The sequence below is a fragment of the Scyliorhinus torazame genome, unplaced genomic scaffold (assembly GCF_047496885.1).
Source record: "Scyliorhinus torazame isolate Kashiwa2021f unplaced genomic scaffold, sScyTor2.1 scaffold_391, whole genome shotgun sequence".
Lineage (NCBI taxonomy): Eukaryota > Metazoa > Chordata > Chondrichthyes > Carcharhiniformes > Scyliorhinidae > Scyliorhinus > Scyliorhinus torazame.
Genome location: NW_027308118.1, coordinates 153,739 through 160,107, shown reverse-complemented (window position 1 = coordinate 160,107; position 6,369 = coordinate 153,739).

Here is a 6,369-nt window from a genome sequence, read left to right as displayed (position 1 = left end):
TCCCTCAGTCTTGACCCTGTGACAGTGCGGCACTCGCTCAGTCGTGACCCTCTGACAGTGCAGCGCTCCCTCAGTACTGACCCTCTGACAGTGCAACACTCCCTCAGTACTGACCCTTTATCAATGCAGCACTCCCTGAGTACTGACCCTCCGACAGTGCGGCGCTCCCTCAGTACTGACCCTTTGACAGTGCGGCACTCCCTCAGTACTGACCCTCTGACAATGCGGCACTCCCTCAGTACTGACCCTCTGACAGAGCAGCGCTCCCTCAGTACTGACCCTCTGACAGTGCGGCGCTCCCTCAGTACTGACCCTCTGACAGTGCGGCACTCCCTCAGTACTGACCCTCTGACAGTGCGGCACTCCCTCCGTACTGACCCTCTGACAGAGCAGCGCTCCCTCAGTACTGACCCTCTGACAGTGCGGCGCTCCCTCAGTACTGACCCTCTGACAGTGCGGCACTCCCTCAGTACTGACCCTCTGACAGTGCGGCACTCCCTCAGTACTGACCCTCTGACAGTGCGGCACTCCCTCAGTACTGACCCTCTTACAGTGCGGCACTCTCTCAGTACTGACCCTCTGACAGTGCGGCACTCCCTCAGTACTGACCCTCTGACAGTGCGGCACTCCCTCAGTACTGACCCTCGGACAGGGCGGCGCTCCCTCAGTACTGACCCTCTGACAGTGCAGCGCTCCCTCAGTACTGACCCTCTGACTGTGAGGCCCTCCCTCAGTACTAACCCTCTGACAGTGCGGCACTCCCTCAGTACTGACCCGCTGACAGTGCAGCGCTCCCTCAGTACTGACCCTCTGACAGTGCAGCACTCCCTCAGTACTGACCCTCTGACAGTGCGGCACTCCCTCAGTACTGACCCTCTGACAGTGCGGCACTCCCTCAGTACTGACTCTCTGACAGTGCGGCATTCCCTCAGTACTGACCCTCTGACAGTGCGGCACTCCCTCAGTACTGACCCTCTGACAGTGCTGCACTCCCTCAGTACTGACCCTCTGACAGTGCGGCCCTCCCTCAGTACTGACCCTCTGACAGTGCGGCGCTCCCTCAGTACTGACCCTCTGACAGTGCGGCGCTCCCTCATTACTGGCCCTCTGACAGTGCTGCGCTCCCTCAGTACTGACCCTCTGACAGTGCAGCACTCCCTCAGTACTGACCCTCTGACAGTGCGCCACTCCCTCAGTACTGACCCTCTGACAGTGCAGCACTCCCTCAGTACTGACCCTCTGACAGTGCGGTGCTCCCTCAGTACTGTCCCTCTGACAGTGCAGCACTCCCTCAGTACCGACCCTCTGACAGTGCAGCACTCCCTCAGTACTGACCCTCTGACAGTGCGGCACTACCTCAGTACTGACCCTCTGGCATGTGCGGTACTCCCTCAGTGCTGACCCTCAGACAGTGCGGCAGTCCCTCAGTACTGACCCTCTGACAGTGCGGCACTCCCTCAGTACTGACACTGACAGTGCGGCACTCCCTCAGTACTGACCCTCTGACAGTGCGGCACTCCCTCAGTACTGACCCTCTGACAGTGCAGCACTCCCTCAGTACTGACTCTCTGACAGTTCAGCACTCCCTCAGTACTGACCCTCTGACAGTGCGGCACTCCCTCAGTACTGACCCTCTGACAGTGCGGCACTCCCTCAGTACTGACCCTCTGACAGTGCGGCACTCCCTCAGTACTCACCCTCTGACATTGCGGCACTCCCTCAGTACTGACCCTCTGACAGTGCGGCACTCCCTCAGTACTGACCCTCTGACAGTGCAGCACTCCCTCAGCCCTGACCCTCTGACAGTGCGGCACTCCCTCCGTACTGACCCTCTGACAGTGCGGCACTCCCTCAGTACTGACCCTCTGACAGTGCGGCACTCCCTCAGTACTGACTCTCTGACAGTGCAGCACTCCCTCAGTACTGACCCCCTGACAGTGAGGCACTCCCTCAGTACTCACCCTCTGACAGTGCGACACTCCCTCAGTACTGACCCTCTGACAGTGCGGCACTCCCTCAGCCCTGACCCTCTGACAGTGCGGCACTCCCTCCGTGCTGACTCTCTGACAGTGCGGCACTCCCTCAGTACTGACCCTCTGACAGTGCAGCACTCCCTCAGTACTGACCCCCTGACAGTGAGGCACTCCGTCAGAACTGACCCTCTGACAGTGCGGCGCTCCCTCAGTACTGACCCTCTGACAGTGCGGCACTCCCTCAGTACTGACCCTCTGACAGTGCAGCACTCGCTCAGTCTTGACCCTCTGACAGTGCGGCACTCCCTCAGTACTAACCCTCTGACAGTGTAGCACTCCCTCAGTACTGACTCTCTGACAGTGCGGCACTCCCTCAGTACTGGCACTCTGACAGTGCAACACTCCCTCAGTGCTGACCCTCTGACAGTGCGGCACTCCCTCAGTACTGACCCTCTGACAGTGCAACACTCCCTCAGTGCTGACCCTCTGACAGTGCGGCACTCCCTCAGTACTGACCCTCTGACAGTGTAGCACTCCCTCAGTACTGACTCTCTGACAGTGCGGCACTCCCTCAGCACTGGCACTCTGACAGTGCGGCACTCCCTCAGTACTGACCCTCTGACAGTGCGGCACTCCCTCAGTACTGACTCTCTGACAGTGCGGCACTCCCTTAGTACTGACACTCTGATAGTGCGGCACTCCCTTAGTACTGACCCACTGACAGTGCGGCACTCCCTCAGTACTGACTCTCTGACAGTGCAGCGCTCCCACAGTACTGACCCGCTGACAGTGCGGCACTCCCTTAGTACTGACCCTCTGACAGTGCGGCACTCCCTCAGTACTGACCCTCTGACAGTGCGACACTCCCTTAGTACTGACACTCTGACAGTGCTGCACTCCCTCAGTACTGACCCTCTGACAGTGCAGCGCTCCCACAGTACTGACCCTCTGATAGTGCGGCGCTCCCTCAGTACTGACCCTCTGACAGTGCTGCACTCCCTCAGTACTGGCCCTCTGACAGTGCAGCGCTCCCACAGTACTGACCCGCTGACAGTGCGGCACTCCCTCAGTACTGACCCTCTGACAGTGCGGCACTCCCTCATTACTGACCCTCTGACAGTGCAGAACTCCCTCAGTACTGACCCACTGACCGTGCGGCACTCCCTCAGTACTGACCCTCTGACAGTGCGGCACTCCCTCACTACTGAGCCTCTGACAGTGCGGAACTCTCTCAGTACAGACCCTCTGACAGTGCGGCACTCCCTCAGTACTGACCCTCTGACAGTGCGGCACTCCCTCAGTACTGACCCTCTGACAGTGCAGCACTCCCTCAGTACTGACCCTCTGACAGTGCGGCACTCCCTCAGTACTGACCCTCTGACAGTGCGGCACTCCCTCAGTACTGACCCTCCGACAGTGCAGCATTCCCTCAGTACTGACTCTCTGACAGTGCGGCACTCCCTCTGTACTGACCCTCTGACAGTGCAGCACTCCCTCAGTACTGACCCTCTGACAGTGCAGCACTCCCTCAGTACTGACCCTCTGACAGTGCGGCGCTCCCTCAGTACTGACCCTCTGACAGTGCGGCACTCCCTCAGAACTGACCCTCTGACAGTGCAGCACTCCCTCAGTACTGACCCTCTGACAGTGCGGCGCTCCCTCAGTACTGACCCTCTTACAGTGCAGCACTCCCTCAGTACTGACCCTCTGACAGTGTCGCTCTCCCTCAGTACTGACCCTCTGACAGTGCGGCACTCCCTCAGTACTGACCCTCTGACAGTGCGGCACTCCCTCAGTACTGACCCTCTGACAGTGCGGCACTCCCTCAGTACTGACCCTCTGACAGTGCGGTACTCCCTCAGTACTGACTCTCTGACAGTGCGGCACACCCTCAGTCCTGACCCTGTGACAGTGCGGCACTCGCTCAGTCGTGACCCTCTGACAGTGCAGCGCTCCCTCAGTACTGACCCTCTGACAGTGCGGCACTCCCTCAGTACTGACCCTCTATCAATGCAGCGCTCCCTCAGTACTGACCCTCTGACAGTGAGGCCCTCCCTCAGTACTGACCCTCTGACAGTGCGGCACTCCCTGAGTACTGACTCTCTGACAGTGCAGCACTCCCTGAGTACTGACCCTCTGACAGTGCGGCACTCCCTCAGTACTGACCCTTTGACAGTGCGGCACTCCCTCAGTACTGACCCTCTGACAGTGCGGCACTCCCTCAGTACTGACCCTCTGACAGAGCAGCGCTGCCTCAGTACTGACCCTCTGACAGTGCGGCCTTCCCTCAGTACTGACCCTCTGACAGTGCGGCACTCCCTCAGTACTGACCCTCTGACAGTGCGGCACTCCCTCAGTACTGACCCTCTGACAGTGCGGCGCTCCCTCAGTACTGACCCTCTGACAGTGCAGCGCTCCCTCAGTACTGACCCTCTGACAGTGCGGTGCTCCCTCAGTACTGTCCCTCTGACAGTGCAGCACTCCCTCAGTACCGACCCTCTGACAGTGCAGCACTCCCTCAGTACTGACCCTGACAGTGCAGCACTCCCTCAGTACTGACCCTCTGACAGTGCGGCAGTCCCTCAGTACTGACCCTCTGACAGTGCGGCACTCCCTCAGTACTGACACTGACAGTGCGGCACTCCCTCAGTACTGACCCTCTGACAGTGCGACACTCCCTCAGTACTGACCCTCTGACAGTGCAGCACTCCCTCCGTACTGACCCTCTGACAGTGCGGCACTCCCTCAGTACTGACCCTCTGACAGTGCGGCACTCCCTCAGTACTGCCCCTCTGACAGTGCAGCACTCCCTCAGTACTGACCCCCTGACAGTGAGGCACTCCCTCAGTACTCACCCTCTGACATTGCGACACTCCCTCAGTACTGACCCTCTGACAGTGCGGCACTCCCTCAGCCCTGACCCTCTGACAGTGCGGCACTCCCTCCGTGCTGACCCTCTGACAGTGCGGCACTCCCTCAGTACTGACTCTCTGACAGTGCAGCACTCCCTGAGTACTGACCCTCTGACAGTGCGGCACTCCCTCAGTACTGACCCTCTGACAGTGCGGCACTCCCTCAGTACTGACCCTCTGACAGTGCGGCACTCCCTCAGTACTGACCCTCTGACAGTGCGGCACTCCCTCAGTACTGACCCTCTGACAGTGCGGCACTCCCTCCGTACTGACCCTCTGACAGTGCAGCACTCCCTCCGTACTGACCCTCTGACAGTGCGGCACTCCCTCAGTACTGACCCTCTAACAGTGCAGCACTCCCTCAGTACTGACCCTCTGACAGTGAAGCGCTCCCTCAGTACTGACCCTCTGACTGTGAGGCCCTCCCTCAGTACTGACCCTCTGACAGTGCGGCACTCCCTCAGTACTGACCCTCTGACAGTGCGGCACTCCCTCAGTACTGACCCTCTGACAGTGCGGCTCTCCCTTAGTACTGACCCTCTGACAGTGCGGCACTCCCTGAGTACTGACCCTCTGACAGTGCAGCGTTCCCTCAGTACTGACTCTCTGACAGTGCGGCACTCCCTCACTACTGAGCCTCTGACAGTGCGGAACTCCCTCAGTACAGACCCTCTGACAGTGCGGCACTCCCTCAGTACTGACCCTCTGACAGTGCGGCACTCCCTCAGTACTGACCCTCTGACAGTGCAGCACTCCCTCAGTACTGACCCTCTGACAGTGCGGCACTCCCTCAGTACTGACCCTCTGACAGTGCGGCACTCCCTCAGTACTGACCCTCCGACAGTGCAGCATTCCCTCAGTACTGACTCTCTGACAGTGCGGCACTCCCTCTGTACTGACCCTCTGACAGTGCAGCACTCCCTCAGTACTGACCCTCTGACAGTGCAGCACTCCCTCAGTACTGACCCTCTGACAGTGCGGCGCTCCCTCAGTACTGACCCTCTGACAGTGCGGCACTCCCTCAGAACTGACCCTCTGACAGTGCAGCACTCCCTCAGTACTGACCCTCTGACAGTGCGGCGCTCCCTCAGTACTGACCCTCTGACAGTGCAGCACTCCCTCAGTACTGACCCTCTGACAGTGTCGCTCTCCCTCAGTACTGACCCTCTGACAGTGCGGCACTCCCTCAGTACTGACCCTCTGACAGTGCGGCACTCCCTCAGTACTGACCCTCTGACAGTGCGGCACTCCCTCAGTACTGACCCTCTGACAGTGCGGTACTCCCTCAGTACTGACTCTCTGACAGTGCGGCACACCCTCAGTCCTGACCCTGTGACAGTGCGGCACTCGCTCAGTCGTGACCCTCTGACAGTGCAGCGCTCCCTCAGTACTGACCCTCTGACAGTGCAACACTCCCTCAGTACTGACCCTCTATCAATGCAGCGCTCCCTCAGTACTGACCCTCTGACAGTGAGGCCCTCCCT